This window comes from Lolium perenne, chromosome 5, assembly GCF_019359855.2.
Source record: "Lolium perenne isolate Kyuss_39 chromosome 5, Kyuss_2.0, whole genome shotgun sequence".
In the NCBI taxonomy this organism is placed as follows: Eukaryota; Viridiplantae; Streptophyta; class Magnoliopsida; order Poales; family Poaceae; genus Lolium; species Lolium perenne.
The window spans coordinates 4,521,107-4,541,906 of NC_067248.2; the positions used below are offsets into that span (position 1 = coordinate 4,521,107).

General features: G+C 42.3%; 2 long non-coding RNA genes across 4 annotated transcripts; one reads left to right on the top strand and one right to left on the bottom strand.

Moving 5' to 3' along the window:
- Positions 1-3,788: 3,788 nt before the first annotated feature.
- LOC127326328 (uncharacterized) lies at positions 3,789-5,343 on the top strand. 3 transcript variants are annotated; one of them, XR_007867773.2, is made up of 4 exons: positions 3,794-4,275; positions 4,358-4,448; positions 4,561-4,729; positions 5,108-5,343. It is a non-coding gene; the product is annotated as an uncharacterized lncRNA (long non-coding RNA). The 3 variants fall into 3 exon arrangements; XR_007867772.2 differs by having other exon boundaries at positions 3,789-4,275; positions 4,358-4,729; XR_007867774.2 differs by having other exon boundaries at positions 3,789-4,275; positions 4,387-4,729.
- Positions 5,344-6,183: 840 nt separating this feature from the next.
- On the bottom strand, positions 6,184-10,429 carry LOC127326293 (uncharacterized). The gene is made up of 2 exons (XR_007867764.1): positions 10,051-10,429; positions 6,184-6,568 (listed from the first exon to the last, which is right to left on the bottom strand). It is a non-coding gene; the product is annotated as an uncharacterized lncRNA (long non-coding RNA).
- Positions 10,430-20,800: the final 10,371 nt, after the last annotated feature.

Here is a 20,800-nt window from a genome sequence, read left to right on the forward strand (position 1 = left end):
AAGCAAAATCCATTTTCATAGGGGTGTAGGGCAAACAAAAATGCAGACATATCTTGGGAGTACACACCGAATTTTTTCCTGATCCAGATGGACCAGATCAGCATACAATACACTTCGTAGGACTCAAAGCTAGTAAGATTCGTAAGCATGTATGCATTTTCCATCAGCCGCAACACATCAATTTTCGCCAGTAGTGAATCGATCACCGCTTTCTTTCTGAATATGTGTATACCTAGGCCCAATTCCTAGCCCATCCGTTGTTCTCCTCCAATATCCTAGATGACATGGCCGGTAAACTGATCTTACGTTTGTGATTCACAAGTCTTAATATGACAGGAACAGAAGTATTTATATAATGAACATGGCTGAAGTTCACACTACTCTTAATGTGATTGGCATTCAACTGCCCATTTCGTGAAGCTTTCACCACCCAACTAAAATGACCACGTGATTTGGCAGTTCTACTTGCATGATAAAATAGTTTATGAATGACTTTCTCACACTTACCGCATGCTTAGCTAACAAAAACTACATATACAGTCCCACAGTTGCTCATCTGCCTTAGTAACTAGCATGTCAAAGGTCTAGTCTTACAAGAGTTTTAAATATGTTATCTTTCTCATTACTTATTAGAATCCTTGGAGTATTTTGAGATATTGGAGGAAACAAAGGATCGTGGGAACCGTTTACTATACGTACCACGTCGATGCATGTGGTTATCACTAGGGTACCCTCTACCCTCTTTAGTAGAAATAAGTTAACTTACTTTTTCAAAATGATGGCATCACTGAAAAAGTTAGTTCATTGTTTTAAACTAGAGATGATAGAGGGTATCCTAAGGATAACCCATTTATGGCCAGTTCATCGGGAGGATCGCCCTCCCAATTCGAAGTTTTGTAGAGACTCATCAAATTTAGTACAGTTGTTTTTCATGGTACTTAACTTGACAATTACACAATCGTATTGTACTATACTGTTGCGTGTGACACTAATGTGATCCTTTCTATTTAGATTCGGTTGCAGTTGAAGATACTCAACGATTGCACGACTGTATGGCTAGGTTTTTTAGAACATGATATTTATGTAGTTAAAATGGACTTTCTGGTCGATTGGGTCATCTGAATTCTGTCTTTAACCACTGTTCTAAACTACGCAAGCCAATCCGTAGAGTTTCAGAGTCCTCCCATCTCCGAGCTACCGACGGCCGGCGCTGCGTTGAAAGTGCATGGCCGAGAGATACGAGGAGGCTTACCGGCGGGAGCCGAACCGGGCTTCGACGGCGTCGTCCAAGATTACAGCCGCGCGGGGCGGCTCTGCTTTGCTCCATATCTGAAAGTGGACGATGACGGGACAATGCGCAGATAGTGGGCCGGGCCCTATCTGCACTGGACCGAGCCCATGGTTTCTGCTGCGGCTGGAATTCAGCATTGTGTCGCGGGGCTCAAATGGCTGAGAGCACAAACAGTGGAGCTAGCGAGGCCAGGTAATGCGCGACCGGCCATTTGTTCAGTACCGGCCTAACCGGTGGAAATTGCTTGACCGTTGGTGCACCGGCAACCACTAACTAACCAAGCACATGAATCTGTGGGAAAGCTAACTCAGAACTGTAAAATATTTTCTGTATTTTAATATATGTCAATATGAAAGCAGGAGCATGTATGCAATGGACATCCATGAACTTCACATTAGCGTTCATGCGATTGGCATTCAACTGCTCATATTCTGAAGCTTTCACCATTGAACTACGATGTTCACGTGATTTTACAATGCATACTTTCATCAAAGAAGCGACGAATAAAATAGTTTCCGACAGATTTGCTCCACACTTGTTGCTTGCTTAGCTAATAAGAACTATACGTGTAAAGCCCCACATATACTCACTTGCCTTATAAATTAAGATGTCAAAAGTCCAGCGTTAGATGAGTTCAGATATGTTTTTTCCCACATTAGTTCGAATCCATGTAATACTCTGAAACATAGGAGGAAAATAGGAGATTGTGGCAATCATTTACTATACATATTGCGTCAATATACTCATGAAATTGCAAACAGAGCTTGGCTCTGGTGGTTAGGTCCCTTGTGGTGGAACCAGCCCACCCAGGTTCAAGTCCTAGACTTGGCATGGGTGTTTGCATTTACCTGGATTTATTCCAGGATTTAACCGGCGCTATGCTTTCAGTGGTAGGTGACGTGCCCGTCAACAACGAGGCTCCAGTGGTGACTTCGTCAACCTCAAGATATGCCGGCTCAGTCCCTCGAAGGTGCTCATAGGGGTAGGGTGTGCGTGCGTTCATAGGGGTGTTTGTACGTGCGTGTTTGTGAGCGTCTGCGTTGTACTGTGTTCTCAAAAAAAAAATATACTCATGAAATTCCACGGAGTCATTCCCCCATGGAACTGAACTTGACAATGATATGCTCATCTTTTGCAATTATTGTTTGTGTGAGAATAACGGGATTATGTTTTTTTTTTGTTTAAGAGAGCTTTATGAATCAAATAAACAAGATATACATTCATGGGTGATGATTCTAGACATTCCCTTTTAAGTGGTTACTCGTAAGGAAAACATACAGACTGTGTAAAGTAAACTTCTCAAAACGATACTGTTTGTCTCAAGATTTGAATGGTAGTGTAGGTAAGGAAGTAAACTAAACTTCTCCCAAATGGATGCCAACGAAGATGACAATTACATAGGTGGTGGGAGAACAAGAGTGTGTAGAGGATATTGATCATGTCAATAAAAATATTGGCCAGTCACTCATTCTATAGATAATTCTCGAGACGATAGTGTTTGTCCGAAAATTCAAACTGTAGCTTAGGTAAGAAAGTCTATGTAACGTAAAGATTCTTCTCAAAGAAACATGACAGTAGATCTGGCTAACTTAGATCATGTTGCTTCCTAGGCCCAGTGATAGCTCAATATTTGATAGCTCAATATTTGTTCTTATCCAATATCCCAAGCACCCCACTCGGTAGATTGATCTTACATTTGTGAGCCACATTGTCTTAATAAGGCCAGAACGGAAGTATTTATACCATGGGTATCACTGAAGTTTTCACTATTCTTCACGCGATTGACATTCAGTTACTCACCATTAAGCAACACATGGACGCACAATGATCACATGATTTTGCAGTGCGTGTTTTATGGTAAAAGGGAAGATGGAATTTTTTTTGAATGACCTGCTGAACACTTGTGGCATGCTTAGTTTTTTTTCTACGCAGGGAATAACTTGCTTAGCTGCTGAAACATTTTCTCCGATTCTACCTGAATTTCTAGGGAGGAATAAACGGGGTATTAATGATTCTTCAGATACCTAAGAGACCCCACAATCTCCAGATGCTGCAGCAACGTCTGCGTATGTCGCAGCAAATCAGTTCAGGGTTGGTTCCATCTGCGCATGCCGGGCGATCGCCGTTGGACTACTACATTTCTCAGGCAAATGCGTAGACGTTTGAACATGGGCAGCGCGCGCTGCTGGCCTGCTGCTTGTACCTTGTTACGGAGAACGATGTGTCTAGTTCTGAACCCAAGTCAATTAGCACAAGAAGCAGACTGTTCACCACATCTTCTCTTTCTTAATAGATGGCCCCATTTTACTGATCTCACAGCGAGCCACGTCACCTCGTTAAAAAAATTCACTTTCCCCTCATTGTTCCCACACGTAGCCAACGTTTTTACTGCCCAGACCGACACGGCAGGACTCGGGAGCCGAACGAGAGCAGTTTCGTCGCCAGACCCACGGCAGGAGCGGAACGACCGGACCTTCGTCGCCAGAAAGCGGCCCATGAACCGTTGGACCGACGTTCGCTTGCGAAAAAAAAGAAAGCGGCTCCACGACTGTGTTCGTCTTCCTCGCGTGGTCCGACCAATGAATTCCTCTTCTCCTTCTCATCTTCCCCACCGAGTAAAGGCATCAGTAACCGATGGAGCCACTCATCTCTTTTTAAGCAATGGATCTGCTAGATCCGTTCCCCTCATCTACAGTAGATTGGGTATCCAGCGTCTCTGCACTAGAGTTGCCATCGACCTTGAGATCTCAAGCCCTTGGCATGTTGGTACTACCTCCACGGCTTTACAAGCAGCGCGCAGGAGATGCGAATTTGGAGGACGAGTCAGGTACGAACCTCCCTAGCACAGGGGAAGCGCTTGATGACGCGTTGCATCCAGGTCGTTGTGGACGTACTCTGCAGCCGAGGCGTCGTCTCTTGGTCTCTGGCGTCTCCACCACAAGAACACCGTATCTCTACTTCGGCGGCGTATATCTACTACGCAGGTAACGAATAGATCATGCTTATCCCTGATGAAATCTCCTATTAGCCTTACCGTGTCGTTAATTTCACATCTTGCCTGGTCAGTTTCTGCACATACATTGTTGCCTCATCAGGATGAGGAATATAGACATTCAGCAACTGAAGAATCAGGAAATGTGTCGACTCAAGACAACATGTAATGCCGTCAGTAAGGCTAATTAGGAGATTATCCTGCAGGATTGTTGTTTGTCTTCCATGCGACTTTAATTATTGTATAGCAATGAAGCCCAGATGATCTGTTTTCTCAGGGTCGCAGCCTCGGTTTCTCCAGGAGATTTGACATACTCCTCCACCCATTGGATACCTTGATGGAGTGGTTACGTACTAAAATATTCAGCATTGCTATGAAGAGACCACTCTCCAACTGTTAACAGTCGTTTTCCTAAAGTTATGTCTCTCAGCAACTAAGCACCGCCGGTAAGTAACAAATAATTTTGTTTCAATTTCTATAACTCGGAAATACTTGCTTCCTGTTACCATGGAAATTGACCTTAATATATTAGTGAGCGACTAATGGGAAATACATATATCACTCGCTGATTCAGTTTTCAACTATTGCTTTATTTAGAATTAAAAGGATAGAAGTTTCGTAGTCTCTCAAATTTTTGTAAACAAGGTACAATCTGCTGTTGTATTCCCTTTAGATGTAGTTCTCAGCTTCTCATGCCATAATAAACACCTATTACTCCCTTTTTGTTTACCTCTGTTTGTATATAACTGCTTCCTTGCAGTTTAAGATCTAATATATGTTATTCATGGTACCTTCTGACAATCCCACGTCCTTTTATGTATCAGATGTTTACGAGGTATACAAAGCTGGCTGCTCACCTTTCTCCGTGACTCGATAAAAATAGTTTCTCTCACAAGCCAACAAGAATACTTAGGACATGACTGTCATAAGAGTGCCAAATCTTTGTAAAAAAACTAATGTAAATATTAGTATTGTGTTGTGTTGACATCTATTTGTCATATTTCACTTTCTTTATGTATGATTTACACTTTTCCTTGAAGTTGCTCCATATTATGTTTAATCATTGATTGCCACATTTACTTTTTATATATAACTTTTCAATAAAGTTTCTTATAAAACTAAGAAAGTTCCGCAGCAACGCGCGGGGTACCATCTAGTATTATTATACAGTGGACCACTTCAGTAATGTTCGCCTTGTTGGAAATAATCTTGCCCTAACGTTAGTCTGATTAGTATCGAAGTATTAATTACTGTCAAGTCCTGGTTCGTATAGGATTTACTAGGCAGCTACTGTCCTATACGTGCTAGCTAGTAGTATAGGTCATATACGTATTTGAGTCTGTCTAGGATTTGCTAGTTTCCGGGTTATTACATGGCAAGGCAAGGCAAGGCAAGTGTCCTCGACCTACTAGTTTAGGTAAGATGAATTAGCTAGGTGAGTCTAGTCCGGTTTGGATTATAGTAGTAGGAAAGTGTGTCCTACTACGGGTTAAGTTAGCAAGTCCAAGTACGAGCAGGTTTATTAGTTCGGTTTGGGCCGGTCGGCCGGCCGTGTATTTATACACAACAGGTCATGGTTATTGTAACACAGAGAAAAAAGAGAAAAGCAATAAAAAGAGAAGGACAAGTCTAGGGAGCAAACGGTGGCTCGTTTGTCTTACCTAGCCCTCACCCGAAAAAGGAAAGTTCTGGTTGTGACATAGCTATTTACGGAAAGTATCTATTTTCTACACACCATGACCACGCACCAGTCCCCAATCACTCGCACCAAACAATAACGGGTCCCCTCGTGGCCTCTTCGTTGCCAGGGCTACAAGAAATTTCACGCAATACCGCACTTTTTTTCGCACGTGTGTTCACGTGACCTATATTGTGCATTTCCGGCAAAAAAACAAGCAGCTCACAAAAATGGTACATATTGCTCAAAATTGGCTAAAATACATCAGTTTGTATCTTGCGCATGTTGAAAATATCAACTGACACAGGAAATCTCTAATATCTTAACGCTCGACATAGCTATAGAAATCTACAACTTTATATTACTTGTTGACATAACAACGATAGTTGGAAAAAGACCAAGAATGAAGAAAACAAATCTCGACTAGTTGACATCTTCCAAAATCTGGTTGTTGGTTGCTTCAAGCAGATCAAGCACCCACCTTGCTCCTATCCAGATTCTTGCCAAACCAAAAAGCAACGAGTAAGAGTTATGTTGCATTGTCATCTAGGGAGCTAATGTACTTCCTTCCGTTATCCTCCATTTTTCGTTGAAATGATCCAGGAATCTAGCCAGGAAAAAACAGAGAACCATTACTGTATACCAAGACAATTAAAAGTTGATGATGTTGTCCAAGCAAAAATGTAGCTAGGAGAGCCTAGGAGGCAACTTATCACTGCAAGTTATAAGATTGTTGGGCAACTTTCATACCTTCACGTGCACTATTTCTAGACACACACGAAACGCCCCTCTACCATCACAAGGAATCAACATGTACATCTAGCTGCATAACAAATTGTACACCTAACCTACCCAATGTTACACAACTTAGCATCGAAGTTTACGCAGCTTACAAGGAAGCAATTTAGCATAGATGTGAACTAACAAAGTATTGTATATCGGCATATAAAAATTTAGAAGAAAGGGAACACTCTGATGAACCAATAACAAATCAACTTAGCATAAGTGTGAACCGACAAAGTATTGTATGCGGCAACTTAGAAGAAAGATAACACTTGCATGAACTGATAATAATGCAACTTAGGACAGGTGTGAACCAACAAGGTATTTTATGCCACAACTTAGAAGAAATATAACACTTGGATGAACCGATAATAGAACAACTTAGCACAAGTGTGAACTAACAAACTATTGCACGCCACAACTTAGATAAAACACTCGGTTGAACCGATAATAAAGGAACTTAGTACAAGTGTGAACCAACAAAGTATTGTAAAAAAAAAAGAGAACACTCGGATGAATCGATAATAAAACAATTTACCACAAAGTGTGAACCAACAAAATACTATATTCTGCAACTTAGAAGAAAGAGAACACTTGGATGAAGCGATAATAAAGCAACTTAGCACAAGCGTGAACCAACAAGGTATTGTATGCCACAACTTATAAGAAATAGAACTCTTAGATGCACCAATAATAAAACAACTTAGCACAAGTCTAAACAAACAATACTCTATGCCCAACTTAGAAGAAAGAGAACTTTTGGATGAAGCGATAATAAAGCAACTTTTGCACGAGCGTTTACCAACAATGTATTGTATGCCACAACTTAGAAGAAATATAACTCTTGGTTTCATCAATATTTAAACAACTTATCACAAGTCTGAACAAACAAAATACTCTATGCTGCAACTTAGAAGAAAGAGAACACTTATATGAAGCGATAATAAAGCAACTTAGCACAAGCGTGAACCAACAAAGTACATCATTCCGCAACCTAGAAGAAAGAGAACACATGGATGAACTGATAATAAAGCAATTTAGCACACGTGTGAACCAAAAAAGTATTGAATGCCCTAGCCAACTTAGAAGAAAAGAACAAATGGATGAACCAATAATAAAGCAACTTATCACATGTGTGAACCAACAAGCTATTGTATGCCACAACTTAGAAGGAAGAGAACACTCGGATGAACCGATAATAAAGCAACTTAGTACATGTGCCAACCAACAAACTATTCTATGCCACAACTTAGAAGGAAGAGAACACTCGGATGAACCAATAATAAAAAAACTTAGCAACTTAATAAGGGAATATGAAATTCCTATTTACGGAGGAATAAACACAAAACCTAGACACCCATCCAATCCAATGATTGCATGGTCAGATACTTAACAACTAAAAAACCTTGGATCCCCTATATGTACAAAAAAAAATCAACTTAACAAGGAGACAGTGAATAACTTGATGGGATAAGCAACTTAATCGAAGGATGACTGCCAAGTTAGACAACAAAAACCAATTCTGTGCATATGCAGAAAACAACATAATAGATGGACAATAAGCAACTTAATTAATGGTCTAAGCAACTTATCATTTTGATTATTGTCCAGTCAGACAAACAAAACCTATTCCATGGATCTGCAAAATAACGTAATAAGGAACACTAATTAACTTACTTAAGAAGGTTAAAAAACTCATCCACTGAAAAAAATGGATACCATGCTTCGGCATATCAATATCAACTTGAGGGGGCCTAAAAAACCTAGCTATACAACTTAATGATGAGTAAGTAACTTAATTAAATTTGATAAGCAACTTAAAAGCCCTAAATCAGTGAAATATGCCTGAGCAGAGGACAAAACCATGTACTTCTATTTGTAGGATCACGCTAGGTGATGGGATAACTGCAACTTTGTTAAACCAGCAAACAATAAAGTGGAACCAAGATTGCAACTTTTTACCCCGGAAAGCAAGTAGGCGATGAGATAACTACATGTGCGTTTGGTTCTGCGCCAGGGCCAGCCTTACCAAAATATTGTCACACCCATGAGGCTTTGGTGTTGCTTGATTGGGTGCAAAATAATTGGTGACCCCAGGCCCATCCCATGCCTGCCAATGGATTATTACACGAAATCGCGCGCGAGCGGAGGGCAAAAAATTGGCTGCCAAAATTTGGCAGGGCACGCCAAGGGCTCAGTCCAAACAGTCCCTACAACTTAGTTATACCAGAAACAACACAGTGGAACCAAGACTGCAACTAACCTACACCTAAAAAGCAATTAGGTGATGGGTTAAATATAGTGGAACCAAGGCTGCAACTTACCTACACCCGAAAAACAACTAGGTGATGGGATAACTATAACTTAGTTATACAAGAAACAACAGTCAAACCAAGAATGCAACTTACCTACACCCGAGAAGCAACTATGTAATCTGATAACCACAACTTAGTTACACCCACAAACTCAAGAACCTTCAAACTCTTGGATGACTCAAGAAAAAAGCAGGGTGATCTTAAAACCTGCACCGGTTTTCAGCAATAACACAATCTGTTGTGTAATCAACTTAATTAAATGCTATATGTTACTTTACCATGTAGGAAATTCAACTTAATATCATGGTGTAGGCAACTTAACTTTGTTGACAAAACACAGCTGGTCAATGTTCCAAACAGAAATCTAATTAACTGGTACACATCAACTTACCTATGATGATCACCTTAGTTAAGACCACAGTCCTTATATATTCCGCGCTGAGCGATCTCATGTTCTCTAGCGATGTACTAGCAAGACAAATTAACCTGCATACCATAGAGCCATATGTTGTACTAGTTAATTATCCAAGTGCCTTTTTCCTCTTGCCCAATTGGTCATTGGTTATTGGGATGATAATATCAGCAAAAGCTTTAATTCTCCGATAATAAATTGAAAGCTCAAAAATTCCTGGAAGATCATCCTATTGCTATACTAGACTGTGGTCGAACGAGAAGTGACCAAACTCATAGGCTGGAACCACACAGTTTTGTGGTCTAATAAGCTACTACCATGTCTGAAGTACGACATGTCAACATTACGAGATCCATCTGATTTGCTCATCCTCTGCCTCTCATCTGGTTTCATCGTAGTCCAACTAAAATCGAACAGTCTACATAAATTCCACACTAGCGGCTAAGCAAACCAGGGGAAACGGTAGAACCGAGGGATCTGGTGTAGAAATGAAATTCACGCAAAAAAAAATCAAACAAAATACCTTGGATTAACGTCACTAATGCATGGATTCAGGGGAATTTTGAGTTCAGGGCTAACCTCAGGATCCACGATGTAAACGCCGCCGCTTTCGTAAATCACGAATCCAAGCTCGAATCCCTATGGCGCTCTTCGTTCTTCATATCTGATCTCGATCACCCTCACGCGCGGGTCGACCTCCGCCTCTGAGCTAGGCGCACTCCCTCGCGCCTCGCCCTCGAACGATCTCCCTCTCCCTGCGCGTGGCTAGCTCTCCATGGACGAACTCGACGCCCTCTTGCGCGCACTCTCTAGCCGCCGGCGCGTTCAGCTTGCCGATCGAAACCCTAGCTACAGTGGAGATGGTGGGGAATGGCTTGACGGAAGGTGGAAACTGTCGGGACGAGCAAGTCGCGAGACGCATCAACCGCGTTGATCAGAAGCCATCGGATGGCCATAAATCGAGGGCTCACGGCGACAAATTGGCCACCGAGCACTTATTAGCACTTGGGAAAGAGAATAGTTTTAGAGGGTGCGACACACACCCTTAGCGATAAAGTTTGTGTTTACGTGTGTTCGTGTAGTTTGATGCGATTGATCCGTGGGCGAATCCAACACGCCTAACACAAGAGCAATCAAATCTTGTCTACGTTAGCACACACCCCTTCGACCATGTTGTATCCTCTGTCTAGATCCCCGTACGAAAGTATGGAATTTCTACTTACTCATTTGTTACGAATGAACTCGATCGATTAACAACACCGTAATTACCGAGAGATATATATATAGTGCTCAATAAGAATTCAGGTTGCAAGCCATGGATTACAGGAATCTAGCGATTTGGTATTGCAGATTAGCAGACGAGGAAGATAGGAGGAAGAAGAAGAACCCAAGCCGAGGAGGCTGAAGCCATCCAATCCAATTCGTAACCCTTCATATATTTTTTTTTCATTAAAGGGAATATATTAATATCAAAAAATACTAATTATACCCAGCCTCTGCAACAACGCCCCACCCTATTTGCAGTACGGATGCACACAGCCAAAAAAGAGTAAAGAAAACTAAGAAATAAAAGTCTCGCTGCAGCATTCCAGACCTAGCAACAGCAATACAACCACCACCGTGACAACACCTGAAATACAGACTCTCCAAAAGCGACGCTTCCAAGAAGGGAACAATGCACCAGCGTCGTCCGACCAAAGGTCTTAGGTTTTTACCCTGAAGATAGTCCCCACTCTCAAAACAATGCTTCCAACAAGGTCATTGCCAGGCACAACCAGTTAAGGCATATATGTAGTTGATGCATGGTGTCGCTTCTAAGAAGTCCATGCCCAATAGAAGCAGCCCATGTCAATGATAGTTGAAGCATCGTGTCCCGACCCTCGGCCGCCTCCGTGCCCTCTTTTGCTGGAATTTTGGTCTCTCCCACCCCTGCCGCATTGGAACATTGGGTAGCTCGGGAGTGGGGTTATCATCATTTTTTACGCTATTTATTTTGCTTGCCTTGTCAACGATAGTGCCATGAGGGACTTTGGGTTTGTAGTGGAACTAAACGACAAGATGTTCCGAACGGTATAAGTCGGCGGTTTACCACGGTTCACGTTCCCTCGGTGGATGATCGCTACTTTCTGCTAGAATTCATTAAAACAACAAAAACTAAGCCTTTAGATTACTATGAGGTATGTTTCGTTTTTGTCTCGTGCCCTAAAGGTTGTCCCCAGCCAGGCTTATAAAGGCGTCATAACCTAGAGCTAGATGGAGGTAGACCTAACTGACTAGGGAGTCCTAGTCTATGTTGTGCAATTATACCGTGACTTATACTGCACGTAGTACTTCTTCATGAACCTTCTCAAATCCAGCTTGGACCTTCCTTAGTTGGATTGGACCTCCATCTTCTAGCAACTGGGTCGTCCGGCTTCATCACCATCTCTGCCACATAAATGGGCTACCCTAACTTTCTAGGTTGAACCTCTGCCATGCTATACCTTATTTGGCATAGCCCCACAACGTTGGTCACCGTTGTTCAAGCTTGCTAGCTCATTGTTTGTTCTCCTCAAATATCACAGACTACACGGTGTGTAGATTAATTTTACATTTGCGAATGACAAGTGATAAGTCTTGAGCGGGAGTATTTATACAGTGGACGTCCCTAAACTCTCACTATTCTTCATGTAATTTTCGTTCACCTATTCAATTCGTGAAGCTTTCACCGTTATTTTCTCTGCACGGAGAAACAAACCATGGAGAAACCATGATCACATGATTTGGCGGTGCGTGCTCCATGATACAAGGGAAGGTAAAAACGGGTTTGAATGACTCAACGCTTACTGTATGCTTAGCTAACGAAAGATATTCCCGCATATACATGTTCACATGACCTTGGAAATAGGATGTCAATGGTGAAGACGAAGGGAGGATAATTTTTTCCGCTTAACCAATTGCAGATCAAAGCAGTGAAAAACTCATGGGAGCCACTCATTCTCTCCGACTCTGCCTGAATTTCTGCAGAGGAAATAAAAATAGGAGAAATTGATTCTTCAGATACTTCAGAGTAGACGACGAGGGTACGCAGACACGAAGCGAAGACAGTGGGCTTGGCCCTTCTAAATCGAGCAGAGTGACATCTACTTCAGCCGAAAAAAATACTGCCACCATCGTCTCAGGGGAATAGCTACCGGGGTTCGGGGAGGTCCTTGTCACCGACCTGGTCGGTGCGGAACTCGCGGGAACTCCTATTTGGCGCTCGTTGCGTCCATTACGGGCGAAATGCGCGAAGTGTCATTCCGCATGGGCTGGCCCATTAGCACTACCTCGCTCTGCGTACGTACTTCATTTTTTGTCGCTCTTGTAAAACATCTGGTTTTCTTTCCGATCTTTTTGGTCAATTTTAATATATATTTGACGAAAATAAATATTCAAATTTTGAAATGTTCAAATTTAAAAAATTGTTTAGATTTTGAAAAAATGTTCAAATTTTAAAAAATGTTCATATTTGAGAAATGTTCAGATTTTAAAAAAAATTCGGACTAAAAAGTTCAATTTTAAAAAGTTCATATTTTGAGAAATTGTTCAGATTTATAAATTGTTCTTATTTTGAAAAAATGTTCAAATTTGAAAAACTATTCAGATTTTGAAAATTTGTTCGAATTAAAAGAAGTTCAATTTCAAAAAGTATATATTTTGAGAAATTGTTCAGATTTGTAAATTTTTCGTATTTAAAAAAATCAAATTTGAAAAAACATTCAAATTTTGAAAACTATTCGGATTTGAAAAATGTTCATATTTCAATAAATTTGAAAATTGTTCTTATTTTAAATAATGTTCATATTGTATAAAGAAAAGAAGAAAAGAAAACAACACAAAACAAAAAAATAGAAAAATAGAAAAAACTGGAGAAAACCAGCTCGAGAGAAACAAAAGCGAGAAAACACAACCTAAGGTTACGAAACTTTCCTAAAACCGAAATAAACCAGAACAAGATATTTCTGCTGAGCCGATCCATTTACACTGTGTTTGGATCAAGGAAAAAATACCGCCATCACCTTGTTGGAGATATGCCCAAGAGGCAATAATAAAGTGGTTATTATATATCTTTATGTTTATGATAAATGTTTGCATACCATGCTATAATTGTATTAACCGAAACATTGATACATGTGTGTTATGTGAACAACAAGGAGTCCCTAGTAAGCCTCTTGTATAACTAGCTTGTTGATTAATAGATGATCATAGTTTCATGATTATGAACATTGGATGTTATTAATAACAAGGTTATGTCATTAGATGAATGATATTATGGACACACCCTTTTAAGCGTAGCATAAGATCACGTCATTAAGTTCAAATTGCTATAAGCTTTCGATACATAGTTACCTAGTCCTTCGACCATGAGATCATGTAAATCACTTATACCGGAAGGGTACTTTGTAACATCCCAAATTTCAATAAAAGGGAGAAGAAGAATTCCAGAGATCCAAATTTCAGAACCAACAAAAACTTTTATTTGCATATAGAGCTATGCATAGGACTTGTGCATTTTGTGTGATATGCCATGATGATTGTTAGGGTGCTTATGAGATAAACCCTAAAACCCTAAAGTGATCAAGAGAAGATCCCAAATCAAATCAAATAAAAAGAGAAAAAAAATCAAATAAGAAAAACCCTAAAAATCATCACATATGGCTTATGCCATTTTTGAAAAATCTTTACCTGAGACCAAATTGACTTGCACCATTAGTTGTATTATGTTACTAAACACTTATTACAACTTTTGGAATCAAAGAAAAACAAATCAAATCAAATTCAAACTCAAGTCGTGATCACATAAAATAGTGGTCAAATCTGCCATTTACAATCTGGCCACTACTTTGAGCCCCTGGATTTTAAGTTTTTTCAAACCAAACAAATCCAATTCTTTGCACTTCATCCAAGTACACATCAAGGTGAACAACTTTGGTAAAGACCACCATATCAAATTCACCCTGGATCAAAAACTATGCTCATGCAAAGTTGAGACTTTTTAACTTTGTCAACAATCCCATACTTTGCATTTTTGCATTTCTCTTATTTTTAAAATTCTAACACCACCTATGTTTGTCTCTGGTCTTTTGCAACTCATCCAAACCAACCATTTTCAAATTTTGGAACCACCTTGCATAGACCAAATTTGGCAAAAATTTGAATTTGCAAATAGTATCAAATCTCAAACACTATTCTAAATAGTGTTTGGCCCAACCCTACTGCCCCACTTGAGCTCTACCTGTCCCTTGGTCCCTTCTCCACCAACACCAGCATAGGAACCCTAAGAGGGAGGGCACACATGGCATTGCCATGGCCATGCCGGCCATGGGCACGTGCATGCCCCTCCCCTCTCTTCTTTCTTCCCCAGCCACGGCCATAGTGCCATTGAGCTCCACCTCACCTCCCTACTTCAGCCTATGCAAGCCCTGGTCGGAGAGGACGCCGAAGCTCGCCGGAAAACGCGCGCCCAGAACGGCATCGGCATGCCGATGACGTCGCACGCGCACGCCGCGGACGCCACTGGCCACGAGTCGCCTCGCCACCTCGCGCATCCCCTGGCCCCCCTCTCTACAGGTTCAGCACCACCGTGACACTGCGAAGCCGCTAGACACGCTCTCGACACCGACCCGTGCCCGCCGCCGCCGGAGACGAGGAAGAAACCCCGCCTCGGGCGCGCCAGACATGGAAGCAACCCGACCAGGTTAGGCACCGCCTGGGCTAGCTAGCACCGCCTATCGGACCGCCTGGACACGCTGAGCAGTGCGGCGCCCTCGCCTAGCCCAGTAGATCGCCGGAGAAGCCGCGCCGCGGTCGAGTTCGCCGCAGCACCACGGTCACTTGCTCGCCTATAAATAGAAGCCCCCATTCGTCGATCTGAGCACACCAGCACACTCCCCTCCCTCCTCTGAGCCTCCTCGCACCTTCTCCGCTCCACATTGCTTGCCACCGCCACCCAATTCCAACCTCGCTGCCCGTGCCCCGCCGCCAAAGCCACCGGAGCTAGACGCCACCCCTGGACCTGCGGTTTGTTCGAGGAGCTCCGCCGTCGTCCGCAACGTCGCCCTGCATCAACGCCGCCGCTCGCCGGAGTCCCTGCTCGCCGTCGACCCCCTCGCCTCGCCGCGCCCGTAAGTCCCTCTCGTCGGAGACGACGACGACCCACGGCCGTGCGATCGCCTTTTGATCCAACGATCCACAGCATCCCGTACCGCTTCGGGTTTTAAAACCCACTGACAGGTGTGCCCCACCTGTCAGGAGGCCCGCGTGTGCGAGACGCACTGCTGGGCCAGCCCACTTCTCTCTCTCCCTCGCTGGCCCGTTAAACTTCCCGCCTAGCCCGTTAATTCAAACTCAGTTTATTTATTTTAGTCTAAATTCAAATACTGGCCCTATGTTTGAAATTCAATAGAATCTGTTTGGCATGGCCAAATTTAGCAAACTTTATACCGTTGGAAAGCTAGTGAAAATATCTACACAACCCCACTGGTCTCACTGAGAGATTATTTGTAGAAATAATGTGACAAAAAGGATAAGGCAGGGACTTTTGCACATTCAAAGAATTATTAAAAATCAACCAAAAATGGTATTAAGTTGATTTCAACTCTCATAGCTCACATTTCACTTACACTAATTGTTTCTGCAAAAATATGGTGTGGTCACTTTGAGTGATCATGGCCTAGTTCAAATAAAGGACTATATGGCTAGTTTAGTCAATAGATATTGTCCAAAACTAAGATGCAAATCATATGAAGTGTTTTACTTTATTTAAATCTTGTCCCAAGTACTTTCACATGAAGTATGACCCTGGTCAAATTACTCTCACATGAAATACTTGGTGATATTAACTCATATTTAGAATTGTTAAATGGTATGAGGTATCCTACCTCATTTAAATCATTTTCCCAAAATGATGATGAATGGTTGACTTAGGTCAACAGGATTTCATGTATGATTGTTTGAGGAAGTTAAATCTTGAGAAGATTTAATGAGATGAAATTATTTTTCCTCAAGAAAGAAAACCAATGCACCTAATTGTATTATATGTGTGATTAGAATAGTTTGTGTGAAGTCATGTTGTGCTTAGTATAGCTCTTGAACCTTGTTGAGTGATTATACCTCGTATTCGAATCTAGACGCTAGCACCGGAGAATACCAGGAAGAGGAAGGATTCTACCAAGAGGAGGAAGAGGAGAACTTTGACCACTACCAAGGCAAGCTAATATTCCTGCAAGTGCAAAGCTCTCATGAGCAAGGCACCACTCCACTTTACCTTATGTTTAATTTTCCCATCCCAAGTTTTTACATTGCTAGTTTTCTACTTGGTTTATTTAAAGCCTATTTTTATAGTTAACTTTGGTCTAAGTATAGAGTAGAACAAGAGTATCAAACTTAGCCTAAGAAGCTTATGAGTTAAGTAGCACTCCTTGAGACTAGTTGCTAGTGCTAACAAGTACAATTGACTACTCTAGATGGGAACGTGTGAGTTTGAATTGAATTTGAAACCTTGGAATGGTGAGTCATTCCATTGAAAGATTTTGAAGGTGAATATGACTTGGAGAAGATGGTGATTTTTGATCAAAACTGATATTGGTTTGGATGCGATACCTTTCCAATTTTTGAGTACCCCCACATTACCTGATTATGGGTAGGGCTTAACTGGAAATTTATACATCTTAGTATGGGTTCCCTCTGAACAAGCATCATAGGGGTTATGCCGAGGCTGCCTCCGTTGTTGAGAAATGATGTGAATTGAGGTGAATTGTACGGCCAAGCCCTGTGCAGTTCCCAGGTTGACAGTTGGTCTCCACTGGGAGGCCAAGCTCATGGGGAGAGGTGCCTATACTAGGGTTTGTAAGTGAAAGGTTATGGTTGATGATCCGCGTACTGTGTTACGATGATTCGGGGTTATCCCGACGGATGAAATCAAATGTTGTGGCACAAGTGTGCAACCTCTGCAGAGTGTAAACCTATTCGAATAGCCGTGTCCACGGTTACGGACGGTTGGAAAGGCCATACAGTTTCCGGTGTCAGATTCTTGAAAATGTGGGTGAAGTGAATGGTGAACGGTGACTTGTTTTTGAATCACAACTGAGTTGTGGGAATGAAACTAATGTTCCCACTTGAGTTAGTTAGCACTTGAATAAGTCTTCTCTCAAATGCTTGTGAACTAAAATTGGCTTGATGCAAATTAAACTAGAGCTTAGTACCCCCTTACTAGAATTGTTCGCACTTACACTAGTATTAGTTTGCGAGTACTTAAAGTACTCACGGCTGTGTCCCTGGCTATTCAAATGGCCAGAGTATGAAGATGGACATAACTACCAAGGAGATGACCAGCAGGATGCCTACGACAACTAGGAGTCTTCCGACGTCAAGCGTTGGCCTGTGGACGAGAGAGTCCGTTTCTATTTACGCTTCTGCTATGAACTTGTGTTTGTTCGTTGATCAATAGATCAACTATTTGTGTAATATGGATCATGTGATCTGAATTTGTAAGACAATATGGTTTGTAATGAATGATGACTATGATATTCGACTATTATGCCTCGCAACAACAATATTCCTGGGATTGCGATGAATGACATAATAGGCATCTGGACTTAAAAATCCGGGTGTTGACATACTTTGATTAGATCAAACACCACTGCGTAAATGGGTGGTTATAAAGGTGGGATTAAGTATTCGGAAAGTATGAGTTGAGGCATATGGATCAAGAGTGGGATATTGTCCATCCCGATGACGGATAGATATACTCTGGGCCCTCTCGGTGGAATGTCGTCTGATTAGCTTGCAAGCATGTGACTTGGTCACAAGAGATGACATGCCACGGTACGAGTAAAGAGTACTTGTCGAAGACGAGGTTGAACAAGGTATGGAGATACCGATGATCAAACCTCGGACAAGTAAAATATCGCGTGACAAAGGGAATCGGTATCGTATGTAAATGGTTCAATCGATCACTAAGTTATCGTTGAATATGTGGGAGCCATTATGGATCTCCAGATCCCGCTATTGGTTATTGGTCGGAGAAGAGTCTCGACTATGTCTGCATAGTTCACGAACCGTAGGTTGACACACTTAAGGTTTGATGTCGTTTAAGTAGATATGGAATATGGAATGGAGTTCGAATGTTTGTTCGGAGTCTCGGATGGGATCCAGGACATCACGAGGAGGTCCGGAATGGTCCGGAGAATAAGATTCATATATAGGAAGTCATTTTCTAGGTTTGAAAATGATCCGGTATTTTTTCTGGAAGATTCTAGAAGGTTCTAGAAGAGTCCGGAAGAAATCACCATGGAAGGTGGAGTCCCGGAGGGACTCCACCCACCATGGCCGGCCATCCTAAGGGAGGAGGAGTCCCAGGTGGACTCCTCCCATGGTGGCCGGCGAGCCCCACCAAAGGAAGGGGGGAGTCCCACTCCCCCTAGGTTTGGCAATATGGAAGGTTTTGTGTTGGGGTCTTATTCGGAGACTTTTGACCTAACCCTTGGGGATGCACCTATATAATGAGGGAGAGAGGGAGGGGGGCAGCACATCATTGGCCGCACCACGTCTGCCCCCCATGAGGCCGGCGCCCCAAGCTCCCCCTCTCCCAAACCCTAGCCGCCCCCTCTTCCACCGGCAACTCCAGCAACGCTTAGGCGAAGCCCTGCCGGAGATCTCCACCACCACCGCCACCACGCCATCGTGCTGTCGGGATTCCGAGGAGGATCTACTACTTCCGCTGCCCGCTGGAACGGGGAGGAGGACGTCGTCATCAACACCGAACGTGTGACCGAGTACGGAGGTGCTGCCCGTTCGTGGCACCGTCAGGATTTTCTACGCGCTTTTGCAAGCGGCAAGTGATCGTCTACATCCACCACGAGATCTGATCTCGTTAACGCTTTGTGATCTTCAAGGGTATGTTGATCTTCACCTCGTTGCTACCATCTTCTTGATTGGATCTTGGCTTGTTCTTCGTTCTTGCGATAGAAATTTTTTTGTTTTCTATGCTACGAATCCCAACACACCTTCCTTGTTGTTGGCCTAGCCCTATAGGCCGCTGATAGGGATTGGTGCTGCAAATCTTGCAGCTTGTCAGCAGGTGGCGTGGGGGACTTCTAGCACGACTTGAATAAATGAGGTGGTCCAAGGATCTCTCTCACACCATGACGAATATCTGCTTGATGCGTGTTTTCATTGATCTAGCTAGAGTGTCGAGTTCAGGAAGGCTCCATCAGCAAACTACAATGGACGACATACATGAAGATTGCCGGATTGGATGGTATTCGGTCACGCGCAACCATGTTTTTTATGAACGTTTGGTTTCAGAGGGAGTGATGCGAAGCTCTCCAGTCTATTGCCATCATGGGACATGTCTATAGTTCCATGGTGAAGCAAGTCACGGAGAATGGCAAGGAAACCGAGATCTGTGGACTAGCTAGTAATGGTGGTTCAGGTCCTGGTTGTGATCTGGTTTTGGCTTGGTGATTTGTGTTTTGCGGCAGCTGTATCGGTAAGTAGGGGCAACATAGGTGAAATTCAGATTCTAAACTTGCAGGGTGAACACCAAAGTTCTGGCCATAATTAGTTGTTCCTATCAATTGCCTTGTTGAAGGCTTTATTTTGTGGGCGTAGACATTCTCGATGGTGAATACTATGATCTGTGATAGGGCGATGATGACACTTGTACAATGTTTCTTTCTTGGAGGCCTCGTCTTTGCAAAAGATAAATTTTTTGTGCTGTCTTGGTGGTATTTTGTCTGCTGCTACAAGGACTGGACCACGATAGCGGGAATTTTCTTTTCAGTAATTTTTTTTTTAGCAGTGTGCATCTGTATTGTCATCCAAGGTGTGATCTTAATTGGCTGTGTGCATCTATATTGTCATCCAAGGTGTGATCTTAATTGGCTGTGTGCCTTGAAATGATCTTGTTGAAGGAGTTGTTTTGTGAGCGATGACTTTCTTCATGGTGAAAACCTAACCTCGGGCGATGATGACATTTTCTACAGTGATCACTTTCCTGTTAGTGCTACTAGTACAAGAAAGTGTCACTGTAGCGAGATTTTTATTTTATTGTAATCAATTTTCTTTTTTTACTGTATTTGGTTGCGTACATCAGCTAATGACACTAGGACAATGCGTTGCTGGAGAGGCTGAGTATAATTAATATCTTCATGATATTAATATATTCTCTTTGCCAAAAAGGATGACTCATAATGATAATAAATAAAAAATTTGGAGAAGGCCGTGATTGCAACGGTTGCAAATAAGAAGTTCATCGGCAGCTGCCACATGCACAAATTCATGGAAAACTCTTCGATCCATGGAA